The sequence below is a fragment of the Lissotriton vulgaris genome, chromosome 1_1, assembly GCF_964263255.1.
Source record: "Lissotriton vulgaris chromosome 1_1, aLisVul1.2, whole genome shotgun sequence".
NCBI lineage: Eukaryota > Metazoa > Chordata > Amphibia > Caudata > Salamandridae > Lissotriton > Lissotriton vulgaris.
This window is the reverse complement of record NC_141685.1, coordinates 126,561,066-126,579,609: the sequence shown is the minus strand read 5'-3', so window position 1 is coordinate 126,579,609 and position 18,544 is coordinate 126,561,066. Positions and strand designations below refer to the sequence as shown.

Genomic DNA, 18,544 nt, shown 5'->3' with positions numbered 1-18,544 from the left:
CTCTTACTATCCTAAGCGCACTTACTTGGTCTCTCCTTCTCTATTAGGTTCAGAGACCTACTGTTTCACAGAGGTATATTCTATGTTATTGTGTTGTTGGATTTTTGTATTGATTTCTTATCCCACCACAAGCATGAGTTACACTTGATTGGTGACTCTCCCAATACTGATATAGTATGGTTTGTTTGTTATCAATGGGACTGTTTTTCCCAATATATATACTGGCCTTTTTTTTTTCTTTTTCTAAATCACACAGCCTTGAGAAAGTCGCGGGACGACCTCCCGTTTACGACGAAACACGTGTTGACTGTAGATAATTTCTGGGAAGACTTGCACATAATAAAGTGACCAACAAAGAAGAAGGAAGACTAATCTTTTGCGCATTATTTCATTTTGAATTTGTGGAAACGTGTTACATACTTATGTTACTTTATAAGTGAGACGTGTGCTAAGGAGTGTCATTTGTTCTAGAAGCCAGAGGCCTATCCTGAGGAGTGGGGTGGTTCTCCTCACCCTTTAGCACCGTTAAATACTGGGTTCCTTAAAATAATGTCTGTAATTATTCTATGTGGTGCTTTGTTACCTAAATCAAATGCCACTGCCTTGCTTTATCTACTCTTAAGTGCATTATAACCTTGCGGTGAATGCTAACTGTGGACTGGCTGCATGGAAACATGTTGTGTTTGGTGTCAAACACCTTGGAATCATACCCCCACACCAGAAACTGGTGTGGGAGTTTGATCCCGCCCTTCTAGAGGGAGAGGCATGACAGCACAGGTATACCCTGTGCCAGCTTAAAAGAGCCCTGGCATCACAAAATGGATGCTGCAGCTACAGACACAAGTCTGACCTCCTGCTGCTGACTGAAACTCCGGCACGGGAGGCCTGGACAATAGTTTTCCTGTCACAGGGAGGTGTAACCACCTCCCAGACAGGCTTTTGTGTATTGGGACTGTGTGGGAGCACTCCAAGAGTGCTTTGAAGTCTGCGCTGGGGGCACATTTGGTGTCCCTGTGCATAGTCCAGTTCAAACCAGCCCCTGCTCTGGTGCAAAACTAACAAAGGAAATGGGTGTAGCTCCCCTCTTTCCAAACCCTCCCATAGGTGGGTCGCTAGAGCTAGTCCAACCCATTCCTTGGGTATAATGAAGGAACCTCTGTAACCAGAACTTTAGATATCCCTGTATGACACTCTGAAACTGAATCCTGGACCTTCGACGATCTGTTCAACGCCAGATGACTGAAGAATCTCCCTTGGAGTAAAGGAGTTACTCCCCTGCTTGGCAGGCACCAAAGACGCATCTGACCGGTCTGTATCTCCGAATCTCCCGCCAGACGCCAAAGACTTTGCAACACCAGAGGTGGATTTCCAGACTTCCCCGAGGCTGATCTGAGTCCCCAGCAAAGCCGAGACCTGTAGCCATTGTGGGTAATGTGAAACTGGAACCCCTGGACACCATGCACATTTGCAAGTACATCAGCTTCTCGACGTTCTTCGATGATGTGCTTTGGATTACTTGTAGCCTGACCCCGAGCAGAGAATCCACTGAAGATTGCTGGCCTACACACTCCGAGCGTACCGAGGGCTGTCATTTTGTGATTCAGCTCGAGGTACCTTCTCGATCCCTTGTCTGTTGACTTGTAGGTACCTGAGAAGGCATTTCTGATTTTCCTAGGGCTTCCCTGATTGCTTCAGACGTGCCCTGACTCTCCATCGCTTGGTGAGTTGCCTGGACCTTGCTGGTCCACTCCAAAGCCATTGTTTTCTTTCTGCGTCGGTTGCTGTTGCCAAGGCTTGTTGTGTCCAATCCGGGCACCGACGCTACAGCATTTGACATCCTTTGTGGGCGAGCTTTAATCCTGCTTCTGGTTGTCGTCGACTCCTCCTGGTCCTCGTGGCTGAAGAGTCAAGCTTTCCCTCATCTCACCTGAAGTACCCGACATCGGTGAGCATTCGACTATTGTGCCCCTGGTCACTGACTAGTGATGGAGACTCTGTCCCCTCTGCTTTCAGGTTCTTCACATCTTCGATCCAGACTTGGATCTCTTCGGACACTTCTCCTCTTCATGTCAGCAGCACTTTGCAGCAACTGACCATTGAAAATGACGACGCGACCCAACACCATTTGGTGTTGGGTCGCCATATGCTCCCGGCTTTCCTGGGTTCGGTAACACGAGTACTCCAGTGCTCCAATGGGTGTTGTCCCTAGAACCATCTAAGTCCAAAAGGGTTTGTTCCTAGTCCTCTCCTAAGTGTCCTGAAACTTTAAATTTCCTACCGCGACTTTCCCCATAGAAGCTAACAGCGCTTGCGGCTGTGTTCCCACACTGCACGCGTCCCCCGTGGGTCCCCTGTGTCACTACCTTGGGTGGTTCTGAAGGGGTCCCATGATTATACAGGCTCTAGGCCTTGTGTCTAGTCAAGTTGTGGTTCTTATATCACTATTTTAGAATATGGTTTGGTCCTCCCCTGGTGCCTATTGTGCTATTTACTGTAGTATATGACTTGTGACTTGTGTACTTCGACTTCTAGCCTCATAAAGAGACTAGGGGGTGTGTTTTAGAATAAATACATATATTTTATATATATAGCTGGTGTGGTTCTCCTTTCATTTGGTCATTCATGAGATTATAGACTGGTAAAAAAAGCTGCTTTACATTCTTTCAACACTTATCCTGAAGGCTGCTCTCCATAGCTATCATCAATAAGGGTTGTTTGGACTGGTACAAGGTGCACATTATAACTAGTGGACAGCATATACCAGGCCAACTTCTCAATTTGCCCATGTAGGGGCAGACGAGATGAGGCATGTCCTGCAAGGGTTGGGGGTGCAGAGGAGATGAGGTCTGTCCTGAGGGGGTGCAGAGGAGGCGAGGCCTGTCCAGGGGTGCAGAGGAGGTGAGGCCTGTCCAGGTGTGCAGAGGAGTTGAGGCCTGTCCAGGGGGCAGAGGAGGAGAGGCCTGTCCAGGGGTGCAGAAGAGGTGAGGCCTGTCCATGGGTGCAGAGGAGGTGATGCTTTTCTGGTGGGGGGTTGCAGAAGAGGCCTGTTCTGTGGTGTGGTACCGTGCAGAGGAGTTGAGGACTGTCAGGGAAGGGGGGTGCTGCAGGCAAGGCCTGTCCAAGGTAGTGCAGAGGAGGTGAGGCCTGTCCAGAGCTGGGGGGTGCAGAGGAAGTGAGGCCTGTCTAGTGGGGTGCAGAGGAGGTTAGGAATGTCCAAGGGGTGCAAAGGAGGTGAGGTCTGTCCCAGGGTGCAGTGGAGGGGAGGCCTGTCCAGGGGGTTGCAGTGGAGGGGATGTCTGTCCAGGGGTGCAGAGGAGGTGAGGCCTGTCCAGGGGGAGGTTAGAAGCGCTGAAGCCTGTCCAGGGGGAGGCGCAAAGAAAGTGAGGCCTGTCCAGCAGGTGCAGAGAAGGGGAGGACTGTCCATGGGATGTAGAGGGGGTGAGGCCTGTTTGGAGGTAGGCGCAGAGGAGGCGATACCTGTCGGGGGGGATGCAGAGGAAGCAAGGCTGGTCCAGGGTGCTCAGAGGAGGTGAATGAGGCCTGTCCAGGGGGGTGTAGAGGCGGTGAGGCCTGTCCTGTGTTTGGGTGGTTCAAAGGAGGTGAGGCCTGTCCAGAGGTGCAGAGGAGGTGAGGCCTGTCCAGGGGTGCAGAGGGGGAGAGGCCTGTCCAGGGGTGCAGATGAGGTGAGACCTGTCCTGTGTTTGGGTGGTTCATAGAAGGTGGGGCCTGTCCAGGAGGGATGCAGTGGAGATGAGACCTGTCCATCCTGGCGGGGTGGTCGAGAGCTGAGTTTAAGTTTGTTGATTGTTATCCCAAGAGATTTGTGGAATGAGTGTAAGTTGCTTGTAAACTGGCCAATTGAAGAGCCACAGAGCGAAGTGCCTCAAAATATTTTATTATATAGTACAAGAGAATAATGCAGATTTACAGACAATATTGCAAAGGCAAAGACCGGGTAAAAGAGGGCGCATCTTTGAGCGTTTTATCCAGAGGTTGGTTCACATATCCAGCAAAATGTGAGGGGCTGCAGACTAACATTCCGCAAGAGATTTTGTTTTACGCAAAGTTCTGTTGGGAGAATTTTGTTACTAAGCAGAAAAATATCAACGAAAAAATAATGAGCGCTCAGACAAAAATGTTCCAAACGGGTGACGAAAGTGGGTCTCACGGATTTTATTCTCGTTTTGATTCTGGGTTTGTTGCTGGTGTGAATTTGGATATGCACGGCGTTGGGGTGCAGAGTAATGATGTTCAGTATGAGCAAGGAGGAAATGTTGCTCCTTTGGGTCAGGGCCGGACTGGGAACCCAAACCAGGCCTGACAATTTTGACGGACCAGCCCCCTGCCTCTTTTGTTGCTGGGAGGCGATATAGCAGCACCACAGCAAAACCAGCCCCCAGTGACAAATACGTTTCCTAGCACTGAAGAATCAGCCCCCACTCTTCCAGCCCCCCGGGGAAACACCCGAAGCCCGTTACGGCCAGTCCGGCCCTGCTCAGGGTGTAGGTTTTACTGACAGTGGCAATTAAAATACCTCAAACACTAATAATGTGCAGATTAAGACACGCTCCTTGCGATGTTTGCAGGAACCTGGGAAACTGGAACAAGAATCAGATGGCCAGAATGGGATGTCACAGTCAATGGTCCCAGCCCAACTGGTCTCTGTGCCGAGCATGCAGAATCAAAGGCGATATATTGGAACAAGACTTCAGTCCCAATGGCCCCACAGCCCAACTGGCCTCTGTGCCGAGCATGCAGAATCAAAGGCAGGTATATTGGAACATGCCTTCAGTCCCGATGGTCCCAGCCCAACTGGCCTCTGTGCCGAGCATGCAGAATCAAAGGCAGGTATATTGGAACATGCCTTCAGTCCCGATGGTCTCAGCCCAACTGGTCTCTCTGCCGAGCATGCAGAATCAAAGGCAGGTATATTGGAGCATGCCTTCAGTCCCGATGGTCCCAGCCCAACTGGCCTCTGTGCCGAGCATGCAGAATCAAAGGCAGATATATTGGAACATGCCTTCAGTCCCGATGGTCCCAGCCCAACTGGTCTCTGTGCCGAGCATGCAGAATCAAAGGCAGATATATTGGAGCAAGCCTTCAGTCCCGATGGTCCCACAGCCCAACTGGCCTCCGTGCCGAGCATGCAGAATCAAAGGCAGATATATTGGAACATGCCTTCAGTCCCGATGGTCCCAGCCCAACTGGCCTCTGTGCCGAGCATGCAGAATCAAAGGCAGATATATTGGAGCATGCCTTCAGTCCCGATGGCCCCACAGCCCAACTGGCCTCTGTGCCGAGCATGCAGAATCAAAGGCAGATATATTGGAGCATGCCTTCAGTCCCGATGGTCCCAGCCCAACTGGCCTCTGTGCCGAGCATGCAGAATCAAAGGCAGATATATTGGAGCATGCCTTCAGTCCCGATGGTCCCAGCCCAACTGGCCTCTGTGCCGAGCCTGCAGAATCAAAGGCAGATATATTGGAACATGCCTTCAGTCCCGATGGTCCCAGCCCAACTGGCCTCTGTGCCGAGCATGCAGAATCAAAGGCAGATATATTGGAACATGCCTTCAGTCCCGATGGTCTCAGCCCAACTGGCCTCTGTGCTGAGCATGCAGAATCAAAGGCAGATATATTGGAACATGCCTTCAGTCCCGATGGTCCCAGCCCAACTGGCCTCTGTGCCGAGCATGCAGAATCAAAGGCAGATATATTGGAACATGCCTTCAGTCCCGATGGTCCCAGCCCAACTGGCCTCTGTGCCGAGCATGCAGAATCAAAGGCAGATATATTGGAGCATGCCTTCAGTCCCGATGGCCCCACAGCCCAACTGGCCTCTGTGCCCAGCATGCAGAATCAAAGGCGGATATATTGGAACATGCCTTCAGTCCCGATGGTCCCAGCCCAACTGGCCTCTGTGCCGAGCATGCAGAATCAAAGGCAGATATATTGGAACACGCCTTCAGCCCCGATGGTCCCAGCCCAACTGGCCTCTGTACCGAGCATGCAGAATCAAAGGCAGATATATTGGAACAAGCCTTCAGTCCCGATGGTCCCAGCCCAACTGGCCTCTGTACCGAGCATGCAGAATCAAAGGCAGATATATTGGAACATGCCTTCAGTCCCGATGGTCCCACAGCCCAACTGGCCTCTGTACCGAGCATGCAGAATCAAAGGCGGATATATTGGAACAAGCCTTCAGTCCCGATGGTCCCAGCCCAACTGGCCTCTGTACCGAGCATGCAGAATCAAAGGCAGATATATTGGAACAAGCCTTCAGTCCCGATGGTCCCAGCCCAACTGGCCTCTGTACCGAGCATGCAGAATCAAAGGCGGATATATTGGAACATGCCTTCAGTCCCGATGGTCCCAGCCCAACTGGCCTCTGTACCGAGCATGCAGAATCAAAGGCGGATATATTGGAACATGCCTTCAGTCCCGATGGTCCCAGCCCAACTGGCCTCTGTGCTGAGCATGCAGAATCAAAGGCAGATATATTGGAGCACGTCTTCAGTCCCAATTGTCCCAGCCCAACTGGCCTCTGTGCTGAGCATGCAGAATCAAAGGCAGATATATTGGAACAAGCCTTCAGTCCCGATGGTCCCAGCCCAACTGGCCTCTGTGCCGAGCATGCAGAATCAAAGGCAGGTATATTGGAACATGCCTTCAGCCCCGATGGTCCCAGCCCAACTGGTCTCTCTGCCGAGCATGCAGAATCAAAGGCAGATATATTGGAACAAGCCTTCAGCCCCGATGGTCCCAGCCCAACTGGCCTCTGTGCCGAGCATGCAGAATCAAAGGCAGATATATTGGAACAAGCCTTCAGTCCCGATGGTCCCAGCCCAACTGGCCTCTGTGCCGAGCATGCAGAATCAAAGGCAGATATATTGGAACATGCCTTCAGTCCCGATGGTCCCAGCCCAACTGTCCTCTGTGCCGAGCATGCAGAATCAAAGGCAGATATATTGGAACACGCCTTCAGTCCCGATGGTCCCAGCCCAACTGGCCTCTGTACCGAGCATGCAGAATCAAAGGCAGATATATTGGAACATGCCTTCAGTCCCGATGGTCCCAGCCCAACTGGCCTCTGTGCCGAGCATGCAGAATCAAAGGCAGATATATTGGAACACGCCTTCAGCCCCGATGGTCCCAGCCCAACTGGCCTCTGTACCGAGCATGCAGAATCAAAGGCGGATATATTGGAACATGCCTTCAGTCCCGATGGTCCCAGCCCAACTGGCCTCTGTGCTGAGCATGCAGAATCAAAGGCAGATATATTGGAGCACGTCTTCAGTCCCAATTGTCCCAGCCCAACTGGCCTCTGTGCTGAGCATGCAGAATCAAAGGCAGATATATTGGAACAAGCCTTCAGTCCCGATGGCCCCACCCCAACTGGCCTCTGTGCCGAGCATGCAGAATCAAAGGCAGATATATTGGAGCATGCCTTCAGTCCCGATGGTCCCAGCCCAACTGGCCTCTGTGCCGAGCATGCAGAATCAAAGGCAGATATATTGGAACATGCCTTCAGTCCCGATGGTCCCAGCCCAACTGGCCTCTGTGCCGAGCATGCAGAATCAAAGGCAGGTATGTTGGAACAAGCCTTCAGTCCCGATGGTCCCAGCCCAACTGGCCTCTGTGCCGAGCATGCAGAATCAAAGGCAGGTATATTGGAACACGCCTTCAGTCCCGATGGTCCCAGCCCAACTGGCCTCTGTGCCGAGCATGCAGAATCAAAGGCAGATATATTGGAACATGCCTTCAGTCCCGATGGTCCCAGCCCAACTGGTCTCTCTGCCGAGCATGCAGAATCAAAGGCAGATATATTGGAACACACATTCAGTCCCGATGGTCCCAGCCCAACTGGTCTCTCTGCCGAGCATGCAGAATCAAAGGCAGATATATTGGAGCATGCCTTCAGTCCCGATGGTCCCAGCCCAACTGGCCTCTGTGCTGAGCATGCAGAATCAAAGGCAGATATATTGGAACATGCCTTCAGTCCCGATGGTCCCACAGCCCAACTGGCCTCTGTGCCGAGCATGCAGAATCAAAGGCGATATATTGGAACATGCCTTCAGTCCCGATGGTCCCAGCCCAACTGGCCTCTGTGCCGAGCATGCATAATCAAAGGCAGGTATGTTGGAACAAGCCTTCAGTCCCGATGGTCCCAGCCCAACTGGCCTCTGTGCCGAGCATGCAGAATCAAAGGCAGATATATTGGAACACGCCTTCAGTCCCGATGGTCCCAGCCCAACTGGTCTCTCTGCCGAGCATGCAGAATCAAAGGCAGATATATTGGAGCATGCCTTCAGTCCCGATGGTCCCAGCCCAACTGGCCTCTGTGCTGAGCATGCAGAATCAAAGGCAGATATATTGGAACATGCCTTCAGTCCCGATGGTCCCACAGCCCAACTGGCCTCTGTGCCGAGCATGCAGAATCAAAGGCGATATATTGGAACATGCCTTCAGTCCCGATGGTCCCAGCCCAACTGGGCTCTGTGCCGAGCATGCAGAATCAAAGGCAGATATATTGGAACAAGCCTTCAGTCCCGATGGCCCCACAGCCCAACTGGCCTCTGTGCCGAGCATGCAGAATCAAAGGCAGATATATTGGAGCATACCTTCAGTCCCGATGGTCCCAGCCCAACTGGCCTCTGTGCCGAGCATGCAGAATCAAAGGCAGATATATTGGAACAAGCCTTCAGCCCCGATGGTCCCAGTCCAACTGGCCTCTGTGCCGAGCATGCAGAATCAAAGGCAGATATATTGGAGCATGCCTTCAGTCCCGATGGTCCCACAGCCCAGTGCAGAATACAATGGCAAGTTCTCAAGAAATTCAGGATTTCAACAAAATCCTTCAGTGATTAATAAGGATTTTCCCCAACTTCCTCCTACACTAGGAGTTTCTACTGGAATGAATCTGACTCAATGACGGTGCCTGAGACGGGAGAAGGGTTGCATGCTTGGGGCAGTCCTGGAGGTCACCCAGAGAGGCTCTTTTGTAGAAGAAGTAAATGGGAATCCAGCATCTCTTTTAATCAATAAATGTGCCTCCCGTTCCACAGTCAGACTGACGGGAGCGCCCAACCCACCCCTCTTGGGAAAGGAGTCCAAGTTGTAGGCGTTTCTAATAAACAACTAATAAGCTGTCAGCAAATGTTCCCGTACAAATAGGGTCAATGATGAATGGCCACAAACTTACACTGTGACTAAGATCCAGTTATTATGTTAGGGAATTACCTTGTAAAATGACTTGTGGCTTTTTGGGGAAGAGTCACAATTAATTATTCATTTTGTAGGTGTGGTTTATTAAATTACATTTTGTTGTTCCATGTTTTCATGAACATTCATTGATTGCTGTCATTTTTACCTCATCATGAACCATGTAAATAATGTGTTCTCTATGTCTAAAAACTTAAGAACTTTTCCTTGATTCCTAACTGAGCAGATTCTATATAAGTTTGCTATTTGATATTATAAAAAAATGTTTTCTTATATCTCAGCACACATTTGTTGTGGTGGTCTGTCTATTGACTTTACATCGAGAGTTATTTCTGATTCTGGCTTTTGATATACTTTAGAGGTTACGTTTATCATCCAGTTTAGGGCACCACTCCAATCATCAACAATCAGTTCAAAGTTTCTCTGAGTCCAAATCCAAAATTAGGAGTCTTGATATTTTCTCAGTTCAGTTTTTATTATTTTCTTATATTCAAAAGAACCATCAGCCAACGCGTTTCGTTCTGAACCACCAGAACTTATTCAGGGCGTGTGCAATTGTAGAGAACACCAACAGTGAATGCCACTGACAGGTGTAGGATCCTTCCAAAAAACGCAAAATAAATCCAATATACAATATCTGGATAACTCAGACTGGCTGTTATATTTGTCACACAATTATTAGTAGCAGTTGTAGGTCGACAGATATTATAATTCAAAGACCTGATAATTTCAGCAACAGGCCTATTTATAAGATGTTAGTTAGTATCTTCTCAAATATTCTCGATGGGAATCCACCCCAGTCAGTTCCAAGTATATAATGCCAGTCCAAATTGCAATGGAACAAAATGTGTACCTAAGCGTAATATCAAATAGGTATCCCTACGACTCGGCCAAATCCGCCGCAGTCAGTGTCCGGGAAATCGACGCGCGACCGAATTAAGTCGCGTCCCCTTTAGAGGTTACCTTTATGTGATCCTCCTGCAAATGTTATGATCATTATTTCTCTGACTGAGTAACCATATTTATGTCTTCAGTAATTATTTGAAACCTTTATTATAGCTTTGAAGCTTGATGTAGCTCCACAGGCAAGGGCCTTTACCAAGGGAGCGGTCCTTTAAGGGGCTGTATTGCCAGCGACGGCTGACTATAAGGTCATTGCACTGTTTGCCCCATGAGGGCAGAATGTGTTAATCAATAAAACAACGGTGTCCCAGAGACCGAGGGGGTTGAAACACCTCCAGTACTCTGAAAACTTTTTTTCAAAGCTGTTGCTGTGAAACTTGAACAGTTAACAGCCGCATGTGGGAACACGGCGGTTAATTGGGGAACATTCACAGCAATAGCTGTGATAGGAGGCTAAAGTCAGACTCTGGTTCTCCCTGGGCTCGGTTGTTTTGTAAATCCAGGACGGTTATTTGTAAAATGTGATGGAGTGTGATTGTCGTCTGATGCAAAATTATTTCTTTACTTCCTTTGAAGGTATTCTGGGATGACAGGCAGTGCAGCGTGGCTGCCACCCTTGGGGGAACAAAAAGGTAAGGATTCCTATAACTCTATGTTTCCTTTTCCCCTGTTTCTTCTTTCTCTCTTCCCTTTCTTAATCTCTGTTTTTTTTGTCTCTTTACTTCAACTTTTGACTCTCTCTGTGCACTATTCTTGTTGTTATCAAACTTCTGATAATAATATGATGTTGCCACATTCCACTCTTGGAACATGTTGGGGGGGTGTAGTGCAGGCCCAGTTCCTTTTTAGGTCAGTTTTGCCCAGCAGTTTCTTAACTATTATCACATTTGTCTCCTCCTCTACACCACGTGATGGTGGTTCACCCTGATTAGAGGTGCCACGCTGTTGCGCTGCTACTGCGTTTAGAAAGTGACTGTGATGTTAAAATTTTATTGAATCATTGTGTGCGTTCTAATGGGGGGAATGTTTTAAAAACGATTATAATTGCCTACTTGTGTGGGGTTACTGCATTCTTTCCAGGCACTCTTCTGCTTTTTTCTTCATCTCGGGGAGTGGGGTGGGGGGGCTTGTGGGGGTCTTTTGCTCCTTCCCCGGTCCACCACGGCTCGCCAATTGTATGGAGGGAAGTGAGTGTTTCACTCTTGCTGCTCTACTCCACTTCCTGTCCCAGATCGATGGGCAGCGCTCTAGTTGTTCCTGACTGGCCCAGCTATTTAATCTGAATGCCGGGCCGGACGCCGGTGAACGCACGCAGCAGGCGCGCCAAAGGCACGCCTGTCTGTGTCCGTCTGGCCAAGTCTACGCCTTGTGCCAGGGACGCTGTCCTTTTTATTGTAGACCCTGGTAAGCCCCTTGTTTACCCGAGAGGACAGCTCTTTGAGCTTCAAGGAGAGAAGGATAGAAGGATGTGTACTGCAGGTCGATGAACTGTGAGCATTGGGCTATATGAGTGTGTTAGCTGTAAGACATCATTTCATTGGGGGTAGCTAAAAAACCCAAGGGGAAACGTGTGCCCTTACCCATGAAGCAGTCCTTTTAAGGGTATCTCCTGATCTCTGATTAAACATAGAGCATAATTTAATGATTTTGTCTGCTCCCGTAGGCCTGATTGGGTATTTATTACTGAAACCTGGGCTAGAGATTGCTCAGAGCCTGACCTGGTGGAGGCCATCCCCTCAGGGTATGCTCTGTCCAGACTTGATAGGGGGGTTTGGGAGTACTTTATAAAGACACCTTCTTGTGCTTCACTGAGGCCCTCACCATTCCCTCAGATCCCTACCAGGACCTATATTTCTCCTTGAAGATCCTACGCACTGATAGTTTTGTGGGAGTGGTCAGCTACCGACCTCCTGGACCCAGAGGAATGTTTAATCAGGACTTCAGCAATCGGATTGAGCCTTATTTGGCTAGATCCACTGTCACTCTTTTGGGTGATTTTATCTTCCATTTGGAGAAAAGTATGTGCTCTGAAACACAGTTTTCCTGGAAGCTATGGACTCCTGTGGCCTTCCTCAGCTGGTAAGGAGCCCTTCTCATACGGCGGGACACATTCTGGACGGGATCTTCTCTAACGATCCGAGGATAGAGGTGAATGATCCCATCCCACTCTCTTGGTCTCATCATTACACCATTCCATTTTTTCGGCGAATTGCAGAATCCCACCCTGATCCCAATTTTAAGAACAGGGTGGAGATGAAGAGAAACCGTAGCCGCATAAATAAGGAGGGTCTTCTAATTAAGCTTTGCAATTATTGTTGTCTCCCCCACCTGGATGTTAACTCAATCTATGATGATTTTTCCAACTGGCTCTTCGTGGCTCTGGACTCTCTTGCCCCTCTTAAGGAGCATTATGTGGCCAGAAAACACCCTTCGGCGCCCTGGTTCACCGAAAGTTTGAGAAACCGTAGGCAGGTATGGTGAGAGCAGGAAAGAATATGGCGCCGTGAGCTTATCCCAGCCGAAAGGGACCTGCATAAACTCAGATTGAAGGAATATAGGCTAGCTATTAATGAGGAAAAGGTTATCTTCTGTTCCAGATGACGGAATCCATCAAATCCCAGAGGGAACTCTTCACTGTGATTAATTCCCTCCTAGCCCCCTCGGCCTCTGCAAACACCGAAGTCTCCCAGGAGCTATGTGATAAAAAGGCATGTTTTTATACTGACAAAATCAAGGACATATATTCCTCCCTGGAGATATCCAATGTCGGAGGGTCAAAGGCCAATCGTCCTTCGGATTCTCTGGTAGCTCCTCCAAAGCATTGCCGCTTGAGCACCTTTCCCTCTATACTTCAGGAAGACACGGAGCGGATGTTAATTGGAGTTAGATCTGGCTCCCCTATGGAGCCCTGTCCCCTGAAGATCCTGAAACTAGGAATGGGTGCTATTGTTCCTCCTTTGACCGTAGTTCTTAATGTCGTTATTACTTCTGGCCAGTATCCCACTGCCTGGAAAACGGCCGTGGTTAAACCTCTCTTAAAGAAGCCCTCTCTGGATCCAGCGGAACTAAAGAACTACAGTTTAATTTCTGTTGCCCGTCCCAGCTAAAATCTTGGAAAAACACCGGAACCTCCATCTTAGCACCTATCTTGAGGATCATCAGTTGCTCGATGGCTCTCAACATGGGTTCAGAAGTGAGCACAGTACCGAGACGGCGTTAACCGTTGTTTTTAACAACATTCGACAACAGGTCGACGCAGGTCACACCACCTTACTGACCCTTCTGTACCTAACGGCAGCCTTCGATACCATCTCTCCCCTTAGATTGGCTGGGAGGCTCCGGGAAATAGGGATTGAGGGCTCCGCCCTTAATGTGCTTACATCTTTCCTTACGGAACAGGCTCAAAGAGTTACGATGGGTCAATTCCTTTCTGCTCCTCAACGGCTTTTCTGCGGAGTTCCCCAGGGATCCTCATTGCGTCCCACCCTTTTAACCTTTATGTAGCCCCGCTTGCCAGGGTTGTAAGATCTTTTGGCCTAGAAGTGTTATCCTATGCTGATGACACTCAAATCATGATTACCATCCCTGAGAGTGTTGAAGCTTCAGCAGCAAAATTTTTTTCACAACCAATTTTATTGAGCAAATGAGCAATAAAAACGTGGCACCCCCAAGACCGGAGATCACCACAACAATGTGGTACAATAAATCACATTGGTAGCAAATGTCCAAACAGGTCTTAAGAACAGGCTCAGTATGAAACCCCCCCCCCCAACCCACCCTACTCCCCAATCCCGCCCCCCCCATCCATCCAAACTCCCCCCCACCCCCCATCCACACGTGTACACATAGCAATAGAATAAAAGGTGTAGGTGCAGCGCGACTGGAGCGTCGCAGACTCGGGCCAACAATGTCTTTGCCATCAAATGTCCTCCTCTCGCTCCGCTGGGGGATCCAGTGACAGACCCCGGTGGTCGGCCCATCACTTCCAAATTTTGTAGTGTTTGCGCGGGCAGCCCCTCGCCTCAAAGATCGGCCTTTCCAGGCCCATGAAGTAGTCCAGCCCAGCTTTCCACGCAGACAGGGGGGGGGGCCCTCACCGCCTTCCACGCCCGGGCCAGGTCCCGCTTGGCGACAACTAGCCCCAAAAGCAGCAGATGGCGCTTATAGATGTTCCCACCGATGCCATCCATGACGTGCAATAAACCCAGCCGATGGGTGCGGGGGAGGTCCCAGCCCAGGACCTCGGACAGACAACTCCACACACCTCTCCAGAAACCAGACAGCCGACCACACGACCACACAGTATGTATCAGAGACCCAGGCACCGTCCCACAGCGCAAACATTCCGAGGATGCAATCAACCCGGCTCTCCACAATCGTTCACGGGTATAGTAGGCCCGATGCAAGTATTTAAATTGGATGAGTCGGAGCCGTACAGCAATGGCGGTTCCGCGTGGGGATTCTAGCGCCTCCCTCCAATCGTCCTCATCGAGAGGGCCAACGTCCACTTCCCACGCCGCCCGAAGAGAGTGTAGGGTAGAGGAGCAATGAATGACCAGCGTCTGGTATATCCGGGAAACCTTTCTGTCCCCCAGATCCCCCATAAATACCTTTGCCTCGACCGGGCTGAACTCCGGTAAGGAGTCTAGGTTGGCAATGCTCGGGGTGAGGGCATGGCGCAGCTGCAAGTAGCGGAAAAACTGGGACTGAGGCATTTGGAACTCTGTGCGGAGTTCCTCGAACGACTTAAGGGTAGTGCCGGACATGACCTGGCCCAGTAACGTGATACCTATTGCTTCCCAACCCTCAAAACCGGCCAGGGCCGCCAGCTCCGGGAGCAGACCATTGTGCCAGAGCGGCGTCTCAGCCGTTAACTTGCCCCACCAGCCCATGCGGCGTAGGGCCTGCCGCCACACAGCGAAGACCACTCTGGTAACCGACGGCAGTACGCGACGCAGGTGAGCCGAATACAGAATGGTGTGGAGCGAATTGTCACCCATAAGCGACCGTTCCAAGGCATACGCCGGGTCCCCCCTATCACTGTACCACCATTCATTAAGAATAAGCAGTTGGGAAGCCTGGTAGTAGGAGAGGAGGTCAGAGGTGGCCTGGCCACCACAATAAGTAGACAAGAAGCACGTTTTCAACGCCACCCTGGCCGCACCGCCAGCCCATAGGAATCGACCCAGCACAGAATTGACCTGGCGAAACCACTGTGGGCCGATAGGGTACGGGAAATTCTGAAGTTGATATAGCAGACGCGGAAGCGCCACCATTTTGAAAATGGCCGATCTTCCGAAAATAGTAAGGGGCATTCTGGACCAAGTCCTGACATCGGCCTGGACCCGTTCCCACACTGGCAGGACGCCACGACCCCAAGCCACGACGCGCAACTCCGATAGAAATATGCCAAGGTACTTCAGGCCATCCGTCGCCACCCGCAGTCCCGCAGCCCAGGGGTCAGTCACGACTCCGCCGCCCAGCACCCACAGGGTCGATTTATGAAGGTTGAGTTGAAGGCCGGAGATCTCGCCAAAGACGCGCATGACCTCCAGAACCCGGGGATCCGAGCGCTGTAGGTCGGTGAGAAAGAAAAGGACATCGTCCGCATAGAGGGCGATCCTATCCACCAGGTCGTCATTCCAGACAAACCCGCGTAGCTGGGCGTCAGCCAGCACTCGGGACGCCAGGGGCTCCATTGCAAGGGCGAACAGGTACGGGGACAACGGGCAGCCCTGTCGAGTGCCCCGACCAATTCGAAAACGCCCGGAAGTGGCCCCGGCCACTCGGACTGAGGCCGTGACGTTGGTGTATAGCAATCGCAAGTACGACAGGAACACCGGGCCAAGGTTAAGGCGGGCCAATAGTGTAAATAGGTATGCCCAACTCACAGAGTCGAACGCCCTGTCCATATCCGCCAGTAGGAGCGCCGCCTGCTCATCCCGAGCGCCTATGGCGTCAACCGCCGCCTGCGCCCGCCGAATATTATGGCGAGTGGCCCTACGGGGCATGAATCCGGCCTGGTCAGGATGGACCAGGTCTGTAATAAGGGGCAGCAGTCGGTTCGCCAAGGCCTTAGCCAGAATTTTGGCCTCGATGTTTAAAAGAGAAATGGGCCGGTACGAGTCATGCCTGTCCGGCGCCCTGCCCGGTTTCAGGAAAACGACGATCTCGGCATGGCGCCAATCGGGCGGCAGTTCCCCTTGGGCCCGTGCCGCCTCAAGCGCGCGCCTGTACTGAGGCCCCAGCTGGAGGTGGAACTTTTTGTAGAATTCGCACGGGTAGCCGCTCGGGCCCGGTGCCTTCCCCGTATTCAGCTGCCCCAAAGCCTCCCCGAGCTCCTCAGCTGTGAGCGGGACGTCTAGCGCAGTTCTAGATTCATCAGAGACGGCCTGCGGCAGCAGGTCATCGAGATAGGCAGAAATCTCCTCCGTCTCTAGGTGATCCCGGGAGGCGTACTGCGTCTCATAATAATGGGCAAAGCTAGCTGCAAGTATGGCCGGGTCCGTCACTACCGAACCGTCTTCCGCCGTGAGACCCGGCAAAGTGAGAGGCTGGAAGGTCGCCTGACACAACCTGTGAAGCATCGTACAGGACTTGTCGCCCCATTGATAAATCCTGCTACGCGTGGCGAGCCACGCCTGCCTGGCCTCGTCATATAGGACCGAGGCATAGGATTGCTGCGCCTGCAAGAGCTGCCGTACCGCGTCCTCGCCACCCCCATCCCGGCCACGCTGTTCCAACTCCTCCACTTGAGCGGCGGCGGCCGTAATGGCCTCCCGATGTTTCCGCCATGCAGCCGCGCACAAAGCGATATCAACGCCCCATATCGTGGGCTTCAGCGCCTCCCACACCACCATTGCATCCACATCTCCCACAAGGTTATCTCGCCAATAATTATCAATCGCTTCACGCAAGTGATGCACATACTCGGGCTGCTGTAGATGCCACGAAGACATCCGCCAACGAAACGGCTGTCACTTCGAGGGGAGGTCTATAGTAGCCACAACCGGGGAGTGATCAGACAGACCTCTGGGGGGTATCGCAGTGTCCCTCACACGGCTCAAACAGGCACCAGGCATAAAAAGACAGTCAAGTCTCGAGAAGGAACCATGCACCGCCGACACATACGTGAATTCACGCGCAGCAGGATGAAAGTGGCGCCACACATCGACCCAGCCCAAGCTATCCACCGTTGTACGCAGTCTAGTGTGCGCGGCTGCAGGGGAGGAATCCGCAACAACAGGCACCCGTCTCTGGCGGTCCGAGCCCACATCCATAACCTCGTTCCAATCGCCCCCAACCACAGTCAACACATCCGGGATTTCATCCCATAACGTAAACAGTCTCTCAGACAGGGCCCACTGCATGGGAGGGGGGGGCATAAACGCTACCAAAGACCACCGGCTCGGCACCCATCAGCCCCTTAATGAAAACATAGCGGCCCTGAGGGTCAATCCATTGCTTTTCATGCACATACGCCACCCTGCGATGAAACAATATAGCCACCACTCGTGAGCCCCTCGCGAAGCCTGCATGGTACACTTGCTGGAAGCCGAATCTCTGGAGGCTAAGGACCTTGGAGCCCAACATATGGGTCTCCTGAAGCAACAGTACATCTACAGCCTCCCTTACACCCCAGCGCAACACAGCACCACGTTTGATTTTATCAAGTATCCCCCTCACATTCCACGTTACAACACAAATGGCCTTATTAGGAGATACAGTCGTACGATCAGCCATCATCAAAGCAGTCCCCTCCATCAGGCCCTCCGCGCCACCCCGGTGCACCCCACCATCCACTCGATCCAGCAGCAATATACACGTGTGGTCCCACCCCCCCAGCCCCAACACCCAGACGTCCACCCCTGGCCCGAACCCCCCCAAACACCCACAACAGAGCAACCCCCCCCCTCGCCCCGCTCCCCCCACCCCTATACCTCATAGAACATTGAAGTATCTGTCGCGGCATGGAGAGACCCGGGTCCAAAACAGAGGACCCAGGGCCCACCATACCAATGGATCCCAACACCCCGGTCATCACGCACTCACCACCCCCCCAACAACACCCACAACTCGTGAGGGTCTAAGGCCCATAGAAGCCGCCTCCCGAGCCCCACAGCATTCCCACCAGTAGCCTTAGAGTGTCTCAGGCGAATACAGACTGGCATGAACGGAGTCCCAATACAACTGTCTCACCAGCCGATACATCACAAAGTAGGGCAACACATTACCAGACAGAACTAGGGTCCAGGCCCCACCAGAGTTCAACTGCCAGCATCGGAATGTTCAGAATCCCTCGTGCCACTGGTCTGCGTTGCACTAGCGGAGGCTGACCGTTTGCGTGATCTGGACCTCCGATGTCATCCTTTTCGGTTTGGGCGGTTTGTCCGCTCCGGCGACGATCCCCGGGACCCACC

General features: G+C 51.7%; 1 protein-coding gene across 1 annotated transcript in view; it reads left to right on the top strand.

Moving 5' to 3' along the window:
* The window catches only part of LOC147737743 (uncharacterized), a 123,508-nt gene that overhangs the window by 7,920 nt on the left and 97,044 nt on the right, over positions 1-18,544 (top strand). The window contains exon 2 of the mRNA XM_086942933.1: positions 10,701-10,756. The gene's annotated coding sequence lies outside the window, so the exon portion shown is untranslated. The remainder of the gene's footprint in view (positions 1-10,700; positions 10,757-18,544) is intronic.